The 21,119-nt window shown below is 48.4% G+C and overlaps 1 protein-coding gene across 2 annotated transcripts in view; it reads right to left on the bottom strand.

The window, feature by feature from the left end:
• PAK4 (p21 (RAC1) activated kinase 4) overlaps positions 1–17,721 on the bottom strand; it is an 89,655-nt gene extending 71,934 nt beyond the window's left edge. The window contains exon 1 of one of the 2 annotated variants that reach the window (XM_084612768.1): positions 17,628–17,721. The gene's annotated coding sequence lies outside the window, so the exon portion shown is untranslated. Of the gene's footprint in view, positions 1–4,564; positions 4,677–17,627 lie in introns of those variants that run through there. The other variant, XM_084612770.1, reaches the window with a different exon arrangement.
• Between the last annotated feature and the right edge of the window lie 3,398 nt (positions 17,722–21,119).

Raw genomic sequence — 21,119 nt, 5'->3', positions numbered from 1 at the left:
ATAATCAATCCAGCGCCCTTCACCAACTCCAGTTCTACACCCCCTATACTAATGCACCACGCCAGCCAACTCGACTGGTCTTAAACGTGAGCAATTACCAAAGACACACGTAAACCACCACACAGATTAGGCCATCCAATTTGCACAACTGATAATCCAATTTGCTTTCGTACTGCTCTAGCCACTACCCATACGCAGCCCTGGCCAGAAAGAACAGAGAACCAAAGCCTTCCAGACCCAATGCAACATTATATTTCCAGCTACAAACCATCACGTTTTTCCAGCTGTTCTAAGCGCCTAGCCCTGGAAATTCCACTGTCCCGCAACATGGATTCTACTGACCAGCAGAGCTCCTAACAGGGAATGCTATATAAATATACAGCTTATTTATATATCTAGAAAGAGCTTGAGAGTGAGATGCAGTCCCTTTCTTAAGGACAGGTGGAATCTCAAGGCCTCATGTCTAAGGCCAAATTCATCCTTGGTGGAATTCCACAGGGCTTGCCCCAGAGTAATTTAGCCCCTTTGTATTCCCCCTTTATCACAGAAGTTTTATCCATCTCGGAGTGGTTTCCCCATTATGCTATTTGGGTGAGGGTCTCATTTGCAGAGGAACTGAAACAAGGGCAAGTCTGACGTGCAGCCTCTGCTGGAATCCAAGTATTCAGCCAGGGCTCGACTCCTTATTAATGTCACATTAGGGACCCAGCCAATGACAGACAGCAAGGGTCTTATTTACAGCAGCACACGAAGGATGTGGAGCTATTCTACCCCACCCAACATTTATTGCACAGATGCCAGAGCACACAACATCATCCATCCACAGAGCTGTGTTTCAAAGCACAGTCACGCAGATTGTTGAATGGCCAGGTTAGGAAAACAGAACACGCACTCTTCCCTCTCCCTAGAGGCCAGGCACTCGTGACTTCATCTCAGGAGGCGATTCAGCCACCTAGAAACCAGGTGTATAAACTTCACCAAACAAAGCTAAAGCCAGGGAACTAGCTTGGCTCCTTAGCCCACGAGAGACAGTGACTAACAACTTCATAAAGAAAAAAGACATAACCCAGTGACTCCACCAGGATCCAACAAACTGTATAAGTTTAGCAGTGTGGTGGCTGGACTTGGCCAAAATTCTGGCTTTTCCTTTCTGCTGCACGAGGTTCCTACTGAGGCAGGACTGGGGGGAGGAAGAGGGGTGGGGAAGGCAGGCAGGCATGCAAAGAATGCAAGAAGATCTGACACAGGCATCTCCAGCTATGCCACCTAAATAGCAGGTTAATTAGGCACACATTCTAGCACTCAGCTTTTCCCCAAGCCATTATACCGTTGGAGCAATGAGGCTTCAACATGGCAAGTCAGGGCATTTAACCAAAAAGGAGTACAAGCCAGTGGCATCAATTCAATCAACCTCACAATCTTTAATGTAGTTAAACACTTCCTTATCTCAGTGGGATGTTGAGGATAGTGTTCCAGCTGTACAGATGGGGAAACTGAGGCAGAGAAGTGACGTGACTTCCCCAAGGTCACACAGGGAGTCTATGGCAGAGCAGGGAATTGAACCCTCAGGGTCTGGACCACTGGACTATCCCTCATCAACATCCTTTGCAATCCCCTGTGGGCGTCTCCACACCACCCCTTGCCCCTTCAAACTCCCCACCCCTGCAGACCCACCACTGGGAGCGCTCGCTTAGACCAGCCCCACCAGCAGGCTGCAGTGGGAAAGAGGGGAAAACTAGGATGTGAACAAATCCGTGGACACAATCACAACTTGCAGCCTGCCTTGCCTTTATGAGGTTGCATTTCTCTGTATACGTTTCAGCAAAGGCAAATTTTAAGGAGGGACAAGATAGCAGCTTTATGGATTTTGATTAGGAGCTTTTCCCCTGCATAAGGGGCAACAACACTAGCGCTTGCCGGAGAAGCAAAGAATCAAGTGACCGAAGCTGGCAATCACTGGCAGAGTGAAGGCAGGAGTCGACCTTGTGATGGGATAATAGGTCAGATAGGTAGGGAGCTCTAGTTCACTGAGGGATTTGAAAGCCCAGACAAGGTGTGGGTGTTGGATGCTGTGGAAGGGAAGAGCCAATGGATGGACTTTGGAGGGGGTCATCAGAGTGACAAGTCCAGAGGGTAATCTTAGCAGCAGAAAACCTGGATTTGTGCTGGAAATGGCCCAACTTGATTATCATACACATTGTAAGGAGAGTGATCACTTTAGATAAGCTATTACCAGCAGGAGAGTGGGGTGGGAGGAGGTATTTTTTCATGCTTTGTGTGTACATAAAAAGATCTTCTACACTTTCCACAGTATGCATCCGATGAAGTGAGCTGTAGCTCACGAAAGCTTATGCTCAAATAAATTGGTTAGTCTCTAAGGTGCCACAAGTCCTCCTTTTCTTTTTGCGAATACAGACTAACACGGCTGCTACTCTGAAACTTAGCAGCAGAGTTTTGAACGGATTTGGGGGGCCGGGGGGTGAGTATAACAGAAAATGGAGGTTCCTCACCCCCCACTGTTCCCTTGTTAAGTGGGTGAAAAGGGCAGTCAGTCTCCCGTCGTCCATTTGGTTCTAGGCCCCTCCACCCCCGCTGAGAGAGGCCATTAGTGTCAATGTTTGTGTACACAACATGCACACACCCATCCAGCAGGAACAGGGTGGAGACCCAAACTCTTGTTTCACAAAGACACGAATTCAGGTCCCCTGGGGTGGGTTCACAAAGAGCACACCCAGAAATCAGCCTGCAAACTCCACAATCCAGAATGCTAGGGACAAACGCCCACACTCTCCCAGCTTTCATCACCCCCTGAACACAGCACTGTGTCAGGGTGAGCCAGACCTATTTAAAACCCATCCTCCTAGAACAGAAACATGCTGACTGACTCTAGGCAGCTTCTCCAGAGTGAAGGGAGCCCCCCCCATGATGTGACAGAGCCCTGAAGGAGTAGCATGCCTGCACGGGGCCGCATCTCTTCATGAGGCCCACACTCCTCCGAAGTGGCTCAGGTGGTTGAAGAGAATGTAACAAGCTGGTAGCAACCGAGAAGTCAATTTATGTTTCAGCAAGTCATTACCATTTGGTGCTAATTAAAGTGCAAGCTGATTAGCCAAGTAAAACCTTTAATTAGCCCTTTACATCACTTACTAAAATTATAGCTTATTCACACCCTCTAATTGTGCGTGCAGGGAAGGCAGGGGGCGACCAGGTTGGATACAATTCTAAAGCATTATGTTGCTTGTGACAACACTGCTAATTTTCATTAGAAAACAGGCATTATTTAAGCATTTCTTTGTCCACCCCCGGTCAGTTGGTCTCCGACTCCATGTTCTTATTATTTAAAAAAAAAAACAAAAAAAACAACACTTTGGTGCGTACAAATCGCCTTCTTTATTACACGTGTGGAAGGCTATATGGCCCTGCACATAGGGAACGGGGCTCCTGGGTTCTACGGCCAGCTTGGCTATTAGGTGTATTACAATAGCACCCCAGGACTCCACTGTGCAAAGCTCTGGACAGGCACAGAAAAAGATGGGACATAACCTCACTGGGCGACCTTGGGAGAATTACTGCCCTTCTGCAGCTCGTTTTTGCTTTCGGCAAAGCAGGGGCGATACATAATCCACTTTGGGAAGCACTTTCCTATCAAAGCTTTCAGCAGGTATCACCCGCATTCAAAGCCTTTCTCTAGGCGTCCACAAAGTTAGCCCCCCCAATACCCCTCTTCGAGACATTGTCCAACTTCCCGCCTGCCTCTTTCAACGCCAGCCTTCTAACACCCTCTTTGCTCCACTCCAGCCTTCCCCCCCTTGTCGATCCATTTGCGTCCTTCTACCAGTCAACTTTGCTTCTTGCAGGACATCTCTTTGCTTGGAACGCCCTCCCTACCCTCGTGAGCCCCACCTTCACTGAAATCCATCCTTCAAAACATCTTCTGGGAAATCTACTTACCACAATGCTCAATTAAATATAGACTGACCAACCGGCAAAGCCAAATTAGCAAACAGTGATCTCTGTACGGAATAAATAGGGCCCTATTGAATTCACGTCCGTTTTGGTCAGTTTCACAGTCATAGGATTTTAAAAATCGTAAATTTCATTATTTCAGATATTTAAATCTGAAATTTCACAGGGTTGTAACTGTGGGGGTCCTGACCCAAAAGGGGGTTGGGGGGGGCTCCCAGGGTTATTGTAAGGGGGGGGTCACAGTATTGCCACCCTTACGTCTGTGCTGCTGCCTTCAGAGCTGGGCCCTCAGCGAGCAGCCGCTGCTCTCCGGCGAGCCAGCTCTGAAAGCAGCGCAGAAGTAAGGGTGGCAATACTGTGACCCCCCCCTTACAATAACCCTGCGACACCCCCCAAACCAAAACTCCCTTTTGGGTCAGGACCCTCAGTTTGAGAAACACTCCCCCCCACCCACCCCCTATGAAATCTGTACAGTATAGGGTAAAAGCACACAAAAACCAGATTTCACGGCCCGTGATGCGTTTTTCATGGCCGTGAATTTGGTAGGGCCCTAAGGATAAGTAGTCTCTGCCCCACTATGGATATGCAGACATCTTACCCACAATCCTTTGTTGTTGCTGCTGCTGCGTTCTTGATCCAGGTAGACAACTCCATTCAACAAGCTTGTTGCCTTCACTGCCTCTCTGCACACCAACCACGTGCAGGATTGTATGTTGTAAGACTCCAGGAGCAGGGCCCTAGCTTTATTTACTTGCACACACAAAAGAGGAAGATGGATTATGCCTGGGATCAAACATAGGTCTGGTCTACATGACAGACCTACATCGTATAACTACGTTGTTCAGGAGTGTGAAAAATCCACACCCCTAAGCGACAGTTATACCAGCCTCACCACCCCACACACACACTTAAACAGTGCTAGGTCGGTGGGAGAGCTTCTGCTGCTGACAACCCACCTCCCCGAGAGGCAGCAACTCTGCGCTGCGCCCCTGCAGGGTTTTATGTATAGGCCAGCCCTAAGAGTTCGCAGTGGATACAGACCAGCAATATCAACGAGTCTGGGATATGCCAAAATAAAGAGGCGGGACACACAGTTTAAGAACACTGACCTTAATCCCTCTGCAACATTCCTACTGACTGCAGCCCACATAGCCGTTAGATCACTCTTCCGAGGAATCCTGATGGAGGACCTTAACAGGATGCGTTAAAGGCAGAGCAGCAGCTGTAGGACTGGATTTTGTTGGCAGGACAGTCCCTAGTTTTGCTTTTTGTCAGTGTAACGGATTGTAATTACTACCTTGCCCTTCCATAGCACTTTCACTGGAAGTTTCCTATGTGCATTGCAAGCAATAATTAAAGATGCCTCAAAATCCCCCATGGGGCAGGAATTAGCCTTACTTTACAAAGGGTGAAAACTAGGGCACAGAAAAGTGAAGTGACTTGCAGCATAAATCAAGGTCAGAGGTGGGAGCAGAAGGCAGGCAAAGGGTATGTCTTCACTACCAACATTAAAGTGCTTTTACATGACTGAGTAGTCACAGCAGAGCTCTCTCCCAGCGCTGTAAAGAAAACCCACCACCACAAAGGGAGGAGCTCCCAGCGCCGGTGCACTGTCCACACTGCCACTTTACAGCACTGAAGCTTACAGCGCTCAGGGGGGTGTTTTTTCACACCCCTGAGCGAGAAAGTTGCAGTGCTATAAAGTGGCAGTGTAGACAAGGCCTAAGAGACAGAGTGGATAAGCCTAACCACTGAACTCCTGCTTCTGCCCATTTTCTTGCTCTAGCAAGGAGACCTCAATTTCCTCCTTACGGCACTCTGACCCAAAAGAATCCTTTTAGCGGTGTGAGGGATTAGATTTAAAAGCCAATCTTAAAAGAATTATGTAATACATAGGCTGAGAAAAGAATGTCTGTACATCTGGGTATAGTGCTTAGATTATCCAGAAAGTTTGTTTTTAAAAGTCATATGATACATAGAGTACATAATCAGCAGTAACCCAAATTTAGATGAATAGATTTAACAATAAGTTTAGATATTAGAATCTGAATACTCGGGTATGTCACTCGTGAAAAGTTGTACAGAGATTTGGTTGTGGAAAGCAAACTATATCAATGAGTGCAGATTGTCCCTCAGTAATTGAGAATTAGGTAGGTTGTCCATTTAGAAAATACAATCCATGAGGAAAGTATTTCAGTTACTTTCCTGACTGCGCGTCTCATCGGCACTCCAGTTCATCCCTCCTGGTATTGCCGATGTCCGGTGATGTGTTCTCTCCCTGTCCTCTCCCATTAAAGTGACATGTCAGAATGCACATTCCAGCATGTGAGAGCTACATGAAAGCCCAAGGATTCCTAAAAAACCAATTACCACCGAGCCATTCGCACCGGCAAAGTCAACAGGGTAACGCTGCCACTGAAGCATGAAGCGTGTTCAGGAGACACTTGAAAGGCAACACACAACCTCTGTCCACCTGCAACAGAATTGCCCGTAAACTGAACTCAAAACTCACACACAAACTCTGAATTATTTAGTCTTGCAAGAGCTCTGAAGGACTCGGTTCAAACCCGCAGAAAGAATGCAGGAGCTGCTGAATAGCAACAAGAGACAGATTTCCCTTCCCCCTCCCCACCCCCCTGCCAAAAATTCACAAAAAGACAAAGAATCATCCCAAATCCATAAAGCATTGATGTGGCACTCTGACCGTGACTAACAGATGATCCTGCCTCACCGGGCCCACATAAGAAATTAGCAATCTGGAATTCTTCAGGCCAACAAACCGCTATTTCGGTTTCCGAAAGCACCTGACTCTTCTGAATGGATGATTTCCATTAAGCCTGGGGATAGAAAGCAGAGTGAACAGAGCTGCTTCCATTTTAACAATTGCCTGAATCTTGGGAAAAGCAACTCCCTTGAGACACACTGTTTTGCAATGCAGCTGCACCTGGCCTGTATAAAGCGGTCTTTGAAACACTACAAACCTGCCGCAGCTCAGTTCAGAACACTTTTTGCAACTATCCCTCCAGTTCTCTCCTAAGCTCAGGAGAAATCAGTTTTTATTCAATTTAATAAAACACACACATGCAGCCATAATTAGGCCTCACAGAAGCACCAGAGCATTCTTGGGATGTTTTGCTGAGCCATAAAGGCCTTCTGAAAAGCAGCTCATTCAGAAAAGGGACCTACCACTTTCATTACGACCCACACACCAGCCCATGAAAAGTTTGTGACCATGGAGCAATTGATCATAAACTACCACTCCCTCAACAGGCAAACGCACTTTGAATACACCGTGGAGACGAAGCTTCTAAATCACCTGCAATGCAAACGACTAATAATAATACTTCAGTTACAAGAGAAGCCGTTCCTGGGAGATTGAATTTCAGTAGCACAATGTCCCAGAGCGCAGAGGTATCTCTGGTTTTACAGGATCAGGTGAGGGTTGGCAAGATTCCCGTAACGAGCATTAATTATGCAGCTTGCATCAGAATCACAGAGTCCTGTCCTAGTTGACTCACTCCTTCAGCTTTTCATAGGCACACAGGACTGGTCTTCACTGCAACGTTAGTGCAAATTCTCATCCAGGCACAAAAATCTCTGGCTCGAATTAGGTCCTGGTTTAAACTGGAGCTAGCTAGGGTCCCCGAGGGGACACGGGTCGAAACTCCGGTGCTCCTTAAACAAGCGCTTGTCATGCTATGGGGCACAGCTGCTCAGTATCACTCCGCTACACGCTGCTCTCCCCCACACCAAGCTACCTCACGTACAGATGACTCCAGCTAACTCTGCAGTGAAGCAATACCCAGAAACCCATTGTTCACCGTGCCGTACAATTAGAGTGTGGAACTGAGGCCTTGTTTACAGCAGGAACACACAGAACTCTTCATTCATCACCAGTGCATCACTACCAGTAACAGCAATGCTAAAAGCGGAGGTACAGGCAGGGCTCTGGCATTTTTACCCTCTAACCCTGCTCCGAGTAAGTCCTGGGCCTGATTCTGAGGGGTGAGGCGTAGCTGCCACTCCCTGCCCTCAATGGAAGTTAAAGGTGCACAGCTGCTTTCAAGATCAGGCCCAAAGTCATGTGCCCAAATTATCACTGTGCTCAGTTTTGTCTGTGCATGGAACATCCTTGATAAGTTTATGAACGGGATACGACATGATCCAGGAGCGTCCTATGCCTTGATTCAATAGGGATCAAAATTTAACTCCTTCCTTCCTAGGCAGGCTGACCAGAGATGCGCAACACAATCGACCTAGAAGTCGTCTTAAAACTATGCAGCATGGTCAGGAAGTTCCTCAACTCAGGAGCAGCCACATAAAGAATTATGGCTTCTAACGAAGAGGAAAGATACAAAGACTGAGCACGAAACAACACAGTGAGGTCAGTGCTTTGGGCCTAGCCAACAGAGAGAGCAATGAGCTGGCTGAAAAAAAAAACAGAGGAACTAACCCAAAAATCTAAATCCTGACGGAGGGGGGCTGAGGCTGCCAAATTCCCAATAAGTAGAACGATGTATCTTAGGGTGCAGAGAAATACTACTCTATAGGACAGATCCAGTCATAAATCCAGATGGTGCACAGAACTGACAGCTTCTCTCAGAGATGTTCGAGGGGGGGGGGGGTTCTTCAAGCGCTCACAATTAGCAACAGAAGGCTCTGCAGAAAACCATTCCCAACCCCAATGTAAAAATAAACTTCCTCCCCCAACCCCACGCTGCTGCCACCCACCGACTCCTAAATTATTAATCTGAAGAGGAAAAAAATAAAGTAGCAAGGAACCCAACCCTTCGCTTTGATTTCACAGTGAAGAGTCTTAGATGTATGTTACGTAAGTGTATTCTGCACCCACTACCTTCTCTACATCAGTCTTTCTAAAACTGATCATCTTCTGTTAACACCCCCCCAGCCCAGCACCTCTTTTCTCTCCCCATGCTGGCTTTTCCACCATCATCCTTGCTTTCCAAACTCAACCTCGCATGAACCATAATTTCACTCCTCTCTCAACCTCCCCATTAACTGGTCTCTCGCTAAGTCCTGCTGCTTTGCTTCTCTACCACCGAAGTCCACTCGTTCCTCAAAGTGCTCCATTATTAGTTATCCTAATCACATCTTAATTGCTGTCTCTCTCTCCTTTTCAGTGTCACTCCAATCTATCTTCCCTCTCCTCTCCAAGTCCTCACCTTCAGAGTTATTCAGAATCTCACCCTCCTTTGTGCCTTTATTATTCCCTTTGTATAGAAAAGGCATACCAGGCGCTTCTGTTCTCTCGCTTATAACACGTGAACATGGGGACGGACATTCAATAAAGTGTAAAAGGCGGCAAATTTAAAACCAATAATTGGACTGTGGAACTCATTGCCACAGGAAGTTGCTGAGGTCAGTAATGCCAAGATTCAAAGAGACATGGGCATTTAGGATAAAAATATCCAGAGTTCTAATAGTTAATACTAACAAATTTAAAGGATATTAAACCTTTTGCTTCAGGGCTTAAATCAATTTTCATTAGACCACAGTGAGACCCAACATAGGGGACAGATTATTGCACATCTGCTCTACTGGGGAGGTTCTTACACCTTCCTCTTACATATTTGGCGCTGGCCAATATTGAAGACATGATACTGGACTAGATGAACCTTGTGTCTGATCCACTCTAACAATTCGTATGCCCTCATCTTTACATCATTATTCATCCTCTTCTTCCCACTCCAGCCTGGAACCCCCTCGTGCTTCCTGTTTGCCAAGGAAGCAACCTTTATAAGATTCAAACATTCCAAGGCCAGAAGGCACCATTGGGATCATCTAGTCGGACGACCATAGAACCTTACGTGAGCCTCCTCTCCCCCTTTAAGTCTATGCATGCAAGATACCCCTCCATCTCACAATTCCTCTCTCCTTGCTCTCCCATGTCTTATACCTCAGCTGTTTGGGGCAGAGGACGAGGTCTCTCTGGTCATAAAGTACTATATGATTTCAGCACTGAGGTGGGGCTTTAGATTTCATTTCTGTGTCCACAGTTCAGGTACCTTAACCCTCCAGTGTGGTAGGAATAGAATCTGAGTGGGCGCTACCAGGTGCCTGTTTTTATTCAGCTTTGCCAGCCTGCAGATGAACTCAGGTCAGAAGTCAACCAGAGAGGGCTTTTGGAGAAGGCTAAGGGTGTGATACCTGGAACAACAAAGAGATGGAAGAGAGCTTTTCTGCAGGGGGCTGGCTGGCTTCGTTCCTGTCTGATTGATTATTCTACTGAATGAACATCAGGGTGCCTAGGAGTCTTTTTTTACTATTTAAAAATAAATGTGATAATCACTATGTTGGGTGATTGGAAGGCCCCTTCTCCTTCATGCTTCCCAACTGGAAAAGTGGCAGTTTCCCCCACTTAGGGGCCTACATTTATTACCACTGAAAACCATCGGAAGGGAGGGGAAAGTCAGTGAGAGACGGTGAAGAGGCAACTTGATCATGTCTACAAGTACCTATGTGGAGAGAAGATATCCAATACTAGGTTTTTTAATCCAGCAGACAAAGGCACAAGAAGAGCCAAAGGCAGAGTTCAAACTGGGTTTCTTTTTTCTTTCTTTTTTTTTTTTTTAAACTAACATCAGTGGCGACTAACCACTGGAACAGATTACCAAGGGATGCGGCAAATTCCACATCACTTAAGAGTCTTCAAATCAAGATTTAGAAAGATGGCCCAAGACATACTGTAATTCAACCACAAGTTGTTGTATTAGATACAGGAATCACAGAGTGAAATTCTCTGGCCTGTGTTATGCAGGAGATCAAAACTAGAAAATAATCAATGGTCCCTTCTGGCCTCAAAAATCTACACTAACTTTATATTTATCCTGGCAGGGCAAGGGGCTGGAGAGAAGAGACAGTCACAATGAGACATGTGGCTAAAGACCTTAATGAACAAGAAGTCACCCAGAGCACTCTTTGACAAGCAAACATACAAGAAATAAGTTGCACCATGTTGTCATTGGAGAAGCACCTGCAAAGAAACAAACTGCAAAATCATGGGAGCAGTCAGTCAGGACAATCAGCAGTTCCACAAGGCAGCAGTAAAGGCATGAAAGGAGGCCACCAGTGGAGGAAGAAGAAAGCCGTGTGATTTTTATTTATTTTTTTGTTAAGAGTTTCCTTCTGGTGGTGCTGATAAGTGTTAGCAAAAAGAACTGTCATCCAAACACATGCAAACAAAATACAAAAGTAACTGGGTATCTGAAAAACATCTGGGTACTGGAACAAATGAGGGGATGGGGCGGGCGGTTGTGGGAGAGCAGAGAATACATTTCCACTCAGTGGAAGTAAAGTGTAATGCAAGTGGACACTGATCACACTCACATTGGTATCTTCCCTGGGATCGGTCTCCAGTAGTTGGTTTCATGCCAAACACGAAAGCGAGCAGCAGTGTAAAGTCAAGTAATGGTTTATGATCATATATTTGAGTTTCAGTTCCCATTATAAACCCTGGTTTCAGTGAACGAAACCAGCTTTCCTTTTCAGGCAGGGAGGAGGTGTGAGTGAGGGCAAAGTCAGAACAAGCATGAAACTAACATTCGAGAAGAGACACCAGATAAATGCAAGGAAGCACCTGGCTAGGTATACCACCCCCTGCTTGAGTCATAGATTATAAAGTAACATGGTGCTGTCCCAGCCACGTATTCATCCATCAACAAATCCAAACCTTACGGGGGGTTTTTTTGGGTGCTTCACATAATGTTTCTGTTTGTCCATTCAATTTAGTCATGGTTTCAAGAAAACTTTCCCCAACCGGATTTGCAAGACGCAAAGGACAATCAATATATTCAGCTAACAGGTTTATTCCTTTATCACAAAGGAAAGCACTTTCCTTACAAGGGTGCCAGGATTAATGTTTTTACTGGCAGCAGATGACCAATTCCTTGGCGACTTCTCAGACTGTGTTTAGGGCTTTTGTATAAAAAGCATTTTTCAAAGCTACTAAGGTCGTTTGTATCCTCCTTTAGCCACTCTTTACAACTGGTTATTTTCAATAAACCCAAGGTCCACCTGTTTACTAACCCATTGTGAAAGATGCTGCCCATGTCAACTCGCAACCCTGGAGAGTGTCCAGCTGATTTTTGCCAAGTTCAGTCATTTTTAATTGCGAGTAAAAAGTGTCTTGAAGTCTTTCAAGTTTTGTATGGCACTTCCCTGCTGGAAAGTATCACCCACTTAAAAGTGAAGGGAGGGGAAAGTCAGTGAGAGAGGACAGACAGGAGAGGAGGCTTTCTAGTGTTCTGCTGTACAACGTTGGTGACAGGCTCAATTTTGGGCACCCAGTTTGAGAAACTTTGGACCCGAGCTTGAGCCGCTGAGTATTCACAGCTCCTATTGAATTCAGCACCTCTGAAAGTCCACTCCTTGGGCACTCAAAACCAAATGTCGCTTTGGAAAATGGTGGCCTTAAGCGCTCCATGATTCAACTCAACCATCATCTTACCTTACATCCCTCCCCCAACCAGGTGTTTACTGAGCTCTTTGAGCATGAGAAATGCAATGAAAGTGCTCAGGATTAGTATTAGAAATATAAATATTTAGTAGGGCTGTCAAGCGACCAAAAAAATTAATCGCGTTGTTAAACAATAATAGAATACCATTTATTTTTGGATGTTTTCTACATTTTCAAATATATTGATTTCAATTATAACTCAAAATACAAAGTGTACAGAGCTCACTTTCCATTTATTTTTGATTACAAGTATCTGCACTGTAAAAAACAAAATAGCATTTTTCAATTCACCTAATAAAAGTACTGTAGTGCAATCTCTATCATGAAAGTACAGCTTACACACGTAGAATTATGCACACCAAAAAATGGTGTTCAAAAATAAAACAATGTAAAATTGTTGAGCCTGCAAGTCCACTCAGTCCTACTTCTTGTTCAGCCAATTGCTCAGCCAAACAAGTTTGTTTACATTTGCAGGAGATGATGCCGCCCGCTTCTTGTTTACAATGTCACCTGAAAGTGAGAACAGGCATTCTCATGGCACTGTTGTAGCCGCCATCACAATATATTTGTGCGCCAGATGTGCTAAAGAGTCATATGTCCCTTCATGCTTCAACTACCATTCCAGGGGATTTGTGTCCATGCTGATGATAGACTCTGCTCGATAACAATCCAAAGCAGAGCAGACCAACACATGTTCATTTTCATTATCTGAGTCAGATACCCCCAGCAGAAGGTTGATTTTCTTTTTTGGTGGTTCGGGTTCTGTAGTTTCTGTATCAGTGTTGCTCTTTTAAGACTTCTGAAAGCATGCTCCCTACCTCGTCCCTCTCAGATTTTGGAAGGCACTTCAGATTCTTAAACCTTGGGTCGAGTGCTCTAGCTATCTTTAGAAATCTCACATTGGTACCTTCTTTGCGTATTGTGAAATCTACAGTGCAAGTGTTCTTAAAATGAGCAACATGTGCTGGGTCATCTGAGACTGCTAACATGGCAGAATGCGGGTAAAACAGAGCAGGGGACATACAATTCTCCCCCAAGGAGTTCAGTCACAAACTTAATTAACGCATTATTCTTTTAATGAGCGTCATCCGCACGGAAGCATGCCCTCTGGAATGGTGGCCGAAGCATGAAGGGGCATACAAATGTTTAGCATATCTGGCACGTAAATATCTTGCAATGCCAGCTACAAAAGTGCCATGCAAATCCCTGTTCTCACTTTCTGGTGACATTGTAAATAAGAAGTGGGCAGCATTATCTCCTGTAAATGTAAACAAACTTGTTTGTCTTCGGGATTGGCTGAACAAGAAGTAGGACTGAATGGACTTCTATGCTCTGAAGTTTTACATTGTTTTGTTTTTGTCTGCAGTTATGTAACAAAAAAAAAAATCTACTTTTGTAAATTGCACTTTCACAACAAAGATTGCACTACAGTACTTGTATGAGGTGAACTGAAAAATATTATTTCTTTTATCATTTTTACAGTGCAAATATTTGTAATAAAAGTATACACTTTTATTTCAATTACAACGCAGAATACAATATATATGAAAACGTAGAAAAACATTCAAAATATTTAATAAATTTCAATTGGTATTCTATTGTTTAACAGTGCAATTAAACTGTAATTAATCGCGATTAATTTTTTTGAGTTAATCACGAGTTAACTGCGATTAATTGACAGACCTAATATTTAGAAAAAATGAAAGCTATTGGAAAATCAACCAATTAACATTTCAGAAGAGTTCTTATGATCTGCTCCTTCCAACTGCAACAGCTATGTGGAGCTAGGGTACAGAGCTGGATTCATTCTCAGACCCACTTTCTAGTGGCTATAATTGCTAACCCAGCGCATCCTCAGTATGTGGCAGCTCCTGCCAGCCAGAGATCATTGAATGCATTAAATATCAGCGTGGATTGAGTTACAAACCAGGACACTGTCCAATTTGAAATGTCAGTCATAAAAAGCAACAGTGAGGGCAAAAATATCCAAGAGCACATCTGCTGATCAACATGCCTATATAGGAAGGTTAAGCTCTCTCCCTTTGTTACTCTAGGGTACTGATGTCTATACATTTATTTCCAAATAAAAATATCTTCGGAGTCTGCAGGCTGAGCCTTACTTCACTTTTAATTTACACTTGCATTTCACTTGCTAACAATTAGTGGCATCTCCACTCAGGCTAATTGAAGCTTAGAATGTCCTAACGGAGACAGCTGTTCCCAGAGACTGTCATACACAGAGCAGATACCAAACAGAGGAAAAGAGCCAACTCCTACAAAAACACTCCGACAAGCCATCTGGGGGCTTGGAAAGTTTTATACTAGAGTTTCAGAGTAACAGCCGTGTTAGTCTGTATTCGCAAAAAGAAAAGGAGGACTTGTGGCACCTTAGAGACTAACCAATTTATTTGAGCATGAGCTTTCGTGAGCTACAGCTCACTTCATCACTTCATCCGATGAAGTGAGCTGTAGCTCACGAAAGCGTATGCTCAAATAAATTGGTTAGTCTCTAAGGTGCCACAAGTACCCCTTTTCTTTATACTAGAGTGTTTCTGTAGCCCTGGAGCAGTAACAGTCCCATTTTACCTATTTCCCCCGCTTTGATTTTCCCCACCAGGGAAAAATATCAGCTTAACCTTTCAGGATAAATAGCACAGTCTGCCCTCTAAGACTCATTTTGCTGAGACCCTGGTTATCCAAAATTCCCATTTACCAGAACCAAAGTAACACCCCTCAACAGTAAACCCCCCTCTGGATTCATTTCCACATCTCCCTCTTCTCATTCAAATAAGTGAGGTTTGACTGCACTGGGAAGTGTAGCTATGGTGGAATATGCAAAGCTGCAGAGGGTCCTTTAGCTAGAGCACAGTATTCACTACATGGTTTCTGGGGATCAGAGCAACAGCAATCCAGACTCCTGGGTTGCACTCCCAGTCCTGGCACCCATTTGTCACAGGCCAGTCACTGTCTCTCTGCATCTGTTTCTTACCTCAAAGAGGGAGGTAATTCTGACCCAACTCTGCTAAGCGCTTTGAGATCCTCAGATGAGAGGCACTGCACAAGAATTTTCTCTGAGGTCCCCTGCCACACAGTAAGTGGTGGCGACCACAGATGCTATATATTGTATATATTTTGACATGATGTCATGCACCATTTGGAACATTCCTGCCCACCCCCACTGCAGCATGTCCCAGATAACAGAGCCCCGACTTCTCTGCCATTCCTCCCCCCATCCATTCTACTGACACCCTCCATCCTCCCGGAGCATTTCTAGCTCACCCACTATCAGAGCATCCAGGGGCCTCTTCTCCACTGAACTACACCCTGATCTCCAGATCTCCACCCTCTACAACCCCCCCGAGCCCCTCACCCTAACCAGCCTCCCACACATGCAGCCCCTTCTAGTCCCCTCACTTGCCCCAGTCCCCTCCCTTACCCCTTCAGCGGCCTTGTAACCCCATCACTTACCTCTTCTCACTTCCCACAAGTCCTCTGTGCCCCAGCTGCCCCCTCCTGTCACATGCGCCCTATACATGCCCTCAGCTCCCCTATACACCCCCCACCCTCAACTCCCCCTTCCTCTCAAATGGCCACTTCCCTTACATGCCCCCTTCCCCCAGCCCCACTCTGCTCACACATCCCAGTTGCAGACAGAGTCCTGCACCAATACAAAAATTTGTATCCAGTGCCAATCCGCGAACATGGTCCACGGACATCCCAGATTGGCAGGGCTCTACACGCGCACACACCGCTCCCCCACCCCCCCTCACCCCGATGCCTTCATATCCCCCTTGTGCCCCCAACGCCTCAGCTCCCCCACCCCTCACACACCCCCTTCCCCCAACTTGATCCCCCTCCCCAGCCCCCAATCCCTCACATACTCCCCACCCCTCAGCTCTCTCTCCTCTCACACCCCCTTCCCCCAACTTGATCACCCTCCCCAGCCCCCAACCCCCCACATACTCCCCACCCCTCGGCTCCCCCTCCTCTAACACCGCCTCCCCCCAACTTCATCCCCCTCCCCAGCCCCCAACCCCCCTCGGCTCCCCCTCCTCTCACACTCCCCCCCCCACCTTGATCCCCCTCCCCAGCTCCCTACCCCCCTCGGCTCCCCCTCCTCTAACACCGCCTCCTCCCAACTTCATCCCCCTCCCCAGCTCCCTACCCCCCTCGGCTCCCCCTCCTCTAACACCGCCTCCTCCCAACTTCATCCCCCTCCCCAGCCCCTGAACCCCCTAGGCTCCCCCTCCTCTCACACCCCCTCCCCCAACCACCACCTTGATCCCCCTCCATAGCCCCCAAACCCCCACATACCCCCCACCTCCCCCTCTGCTCACACCCGCTCCCCCCACCTTGATCCCCCTCCCCAGCCCCCAACCCCCCTCGGCTTCCCCTCCTCTCTCATCCCCTCCCCCCACCTTGATCCCCCTCCCCAGCCCCCAACCCCCCTCGGCTCCCCCTCCTCTCTCATCCCCTCCCCCCACCTTGATCCCCCTCCCCAGCCCCCAACCCCCCTCGGCTTCCCCTCCTCTCTCATCCCCTCCCCCCACCTTGATCCCCCTCCCCAGCCCCCAACCCCCCTCGGCTTCCCCTCCTCTCACACCCCCTCCCCCAACCACCACCTTGATCCCCCTCCATAGCCCCCAAACCCCCACATACCCCCCACCTCCCCCTCTGCTCACACCCGCTCCCCCCACCTTGATCCCCCTCCCCAGCCCCCAACCCCCCTCGGCTTCCCCTCCTCTCTCATCCCCTCCCCCCACCTTGATCCCCCTCCCCAGCCCCCAACCCCCCTCGGCTTCCCCTCCTCTCACACCCCCTCCCCCAACCACCACCTTGATCCCCCTCCATAGCCCCCAAACCCCCACATACCCCCCACCTCCCCCTCTGCTCACACCCGCTCCCCCCACCTTGATCCCCCTCCCCAGCCCCCAACCCCCCTCGGCTCCCCCTCCTCTCTCATCCCCTCCCCCCACCTTGATCCCCCTCCCCAGCCCCCAACCCCCCTCGGCTCCCCCTCCGCTCACACCCGCTCCCCCCACCTTGATCCCCCTCCCCAGCCCCCCTCGGCTCCCCCTCCTCTCTCATCCCCTCCCCCCAACTTCATCCCCCTCCCCAACCCCCCTCGGCTCCCCCTCCTCTCACTCCCCCTCCCCGTGCCCCCCATATCTCAACCCCCCCTCACCGGCTGTCTCCCGGGGGCAGGGCGGGGGCTCTCGCGCTGTCTCCCCCCGGGTCCTGGTCACTCCGCCGCCGCCGCAGCCACCATATTAGGAACCAGCCAACATCCGGGGACACCCCCCTCCTTCCTCGGCTCTTCCCCGTCCCCCCGGCAACAGGGGCCGCCTCCTGAGGGGGGGAGGAGGCAAACCCACCCCCACCTCCCATTCTCCACCTCTGATTGGCCGAAAACGACGCCGCTCTGCGGGCACTGCCCACTCGGGGGCGGAGGGGGCGGGAGAACTCGCAGCATCGTGCGTTCTGATTGGCTAGAGGAGAGGCTGATTGATGGGAGGAGGAAAAGGGGGCGTGCCTTCTCTTAAAGGGGACGTCGCCCCCTTCTGTGGAGTGTGTGGGGTCAGCCCGGGGAGAGGGCGAGGGCGTGGAGGCGTGGGGGGTAGCTCCTGTTGACCTTTCCCAGACTGCCACGGGCGGGTGGGGTCATCTGGTCACAGCACTGCCACCATTTTCAGCATGTGATGTTGCCAGACACCCTAATGACGTCCTCCGAGCAAGACAAGGTGTCATCATGTTGTGCTTTGATGTCATCACAAAAAGGCATGACATCATCCAGCCACAGGGGGTTGTCACCATGGCGCGCTATGATGCTTTGGCTGAGGTCATTTGATCCCACCCTAAGATCATCTGAGAAATGTGACATCGTGGCGTGATAGGGCATCATCTCCTGGGGTCCTGCAGTCACTCGCTCCGGCCGAAACGTGACATCATGCCGCACGATGACATCACGAGACGAAGACCCGGCATCGCTCGGTCCCATCCTTGCACCATGATGCGGCATCATGAGGTGAGATGCGAGACCCCCGGGGCTGCGAACCCTTGTGATGTTCCCATGGTATTTGACCAGGAGTCCTGAAACCCAGCCACCACCCTCCCCCAGTCAATAGACAACACTCCTTCCCAGTGGCAGAAATAGAACCCAGGCATCCTGCAGTCTAGAGGTTAAAGGAGGGAACTGGGAGTCTGGATATGTGGCCTTGGTCAAGTCATTTCACCTGCCTATGCCTCAGTTTCCCCTTCTGTAAACTGTGGGGATAATACCTACTTCCCAGGTGGGTCATGAGGCTGACTGGGCGCAGGGAAAGTCACGATCCAAAGAGCATGGCCACCTGGGCTGTATTTAGGACCAACACAGCCCCGGAGAACCCAGCCATTCCCAGCAGCCGTTCCTGCCAGCAATCAGCCCTAACCCACTTGCTAAATTAAGCGCTTTGACAGTGCAAGGCAAAGAATGAGCCACCCACATGGCAGCTAATAATAGTCATCGGCTTGTCACTGGAGTTAATTCAGTGCCAGCCTGACAGCCCTGAGGACCAACACCCCTGCTTAATCACAGAGCAGGTACGGTGCTGCCTTGGGTCCTGGAGGGACTCTGTCTGGCAGAGAGAGAGAAGATGTGGCTGTCCGGGCATCCAGGCAACCTAGCACAACGGGCTCCTGGGTCACAACTGGGGCGCCTAGTTGGTCCCATAATACAAATAAATAAACAAATGATATAAGTGCCTTATACCAGTCTAGTCAAAGCAGTACAAACCCCTGGTGTGAATGCAGTTATACCAAGATAAAGGTGCTGGACAGCGATCCCTGTACAGGAAGGGAAATAAGCTATACCGGTATAAGGCACCTCTATTCCAGTATAACAGTGTCTACACGAGGGGTTGTGTTGGTATAACTATATAGGTTATACACACACCCCTAACTGCTATAGTTATAGGGTCATGAAATCTGCGTGGAGAGCAGGTTACAGAATTTCATTAGTTCGGAGTCAGTCTGGTATTTGGTGTTTTTTGATTCCTTTGTACAGTGGAAAGGTCAATCAATCAGTTGTGGATTTCCATGGCACAGTCCCCACCCCTGACAGGACTACAGATGAGCTGCAAAATGGCTAGTGGTTAGAGCGAGGGGGGCGGGGATGTGAGCTAGGATTCCTGGGTTCTATGCCCAGCTATTAGAGCAGGGGAGGACCAGGGATCCGAATTCCTGGGTTCTGTTCTTCTCTCTAGGAGGGAGTGGGGTCTAGTGGTTATAAAGGGGCTTACAAGTCAGGATGATTACAAGAATGGGGAGGGGGCGTTGCAAGGCAGGACACCTGGATTCCGTACCCATCTCCGTTTCTGTCTTGTTGTGGCAAAAAATTCCCCTCTCTGTGCCTCAATTTCCCCATCTGCAAAATGGGAGTGGGGTGTTTTTTTGGGGGGAGGGTGATAAATTATACCAGCAACTGGGAAGTGCTTTGAGATCACAGGATAAAAAGATCTGTGTAAGTAACACTAGTTATCATGGGGATCATCCACCACCACCACCACCCCCACACACACACACACACACGCCCAACAGGACATATTGCACAGCTGCTTTTAGCAAGAAAACCCTACAGCAATAGATGGCTGATTAATAAAATCCCCAGAGCCCCATCCTAACGCCCCGTGCCTGGTGCACGCTGCCCATTCTCTCTGCTAGGCGTGCACGGGCCATTGCCAACTCTCTGCCAACCTTTGCTCCTTCGCTGCCAGCCAGATTTCAAAGTCCTGGGGCTTTTGCAGATGAATGTCCTGGGCTCGGTAAGGTCGCTCTGAGATGCTCAGCAGCAGAGAAATTCCGCCCCCACGTGGAGAACTTAGTGGTAGCTAGCGTTAATGCTGGTGAAAGGGCCCTGGAGACTAGAGGCCCTGGGTTTATCCCTAGGACAGGAGAGAGCGGTAACATCATCCATCACATCTTAGCGAGTGATGAAGCCCACATCGCAGCCCGGGTGGGAACACCACACAATATGGGGGTCTATACTGGGGTCACTGCATAAAGGCCTGTGTTATGCAGGGCCTCAGCCTAGATCACTGGGCCTCCAAACTTTTTCATGTGCTTTTGGGTTCACCTCTGTCAACGTGACCCACCCTCCCCAGTCCCACATCGAGCCCTGCTTCCCCCAATCCCCAGGAAGCATGAGGGTTTATAGCCCTGGCAAAAGCCTAGCCAAAAGCTCTAGGGATACTTTACTAACTTGCCCTGTTCATCAGGGCCCCATACAGAACTGTGCTAATGAGCTCAAAGTCAGAAGAGGAAATCAAGGACCGCGTGGAAAGGCAAAATTGAAGCCCAGCTCTTGTACTCAACTCCCTGGGTAAATCGGCAGCCTAAAGAGTTTCAGGGGCCTTAGCTAGGAAGGCGCCTCTCTTGTACTACCTAAACAGAGTGTGTTCTCCCCTTCCCAGCTCTCTACCAGACACGGGCAAACCAAGCCCTGGTATTCTAAAGACCCTGCAGTCATGAATTTGCTTTTATTCTGCCCAGGTATATATACAGCCATCCAGCCCTCCCATCTAAATGTATCTGATGTTGGGGCCATTCTGTATTCAGCTGCCTCATTCAGAGATTATGAACCAGAAGGGGTCAGTCTAACCTCTTGCATAACCCAGGCCATTGGACTTCCCTGAATTCATTT

Source organism: Lepidochelys olivacea (assembly GCF_965140295.1).
Source record: "Lepidochelys olivacea isolate rLepOli2 genome assembly, chromosome: 23".
Classification (NCBI taxonomy): Eukaryota; Metazoa; Chordata; order Testudines; family Cheloniidae; genus Lepidochelys; species Lepidochelys olivacea.
This window is presented reverse-complemented; position numbering and strand designations above follow the sequence as displayed.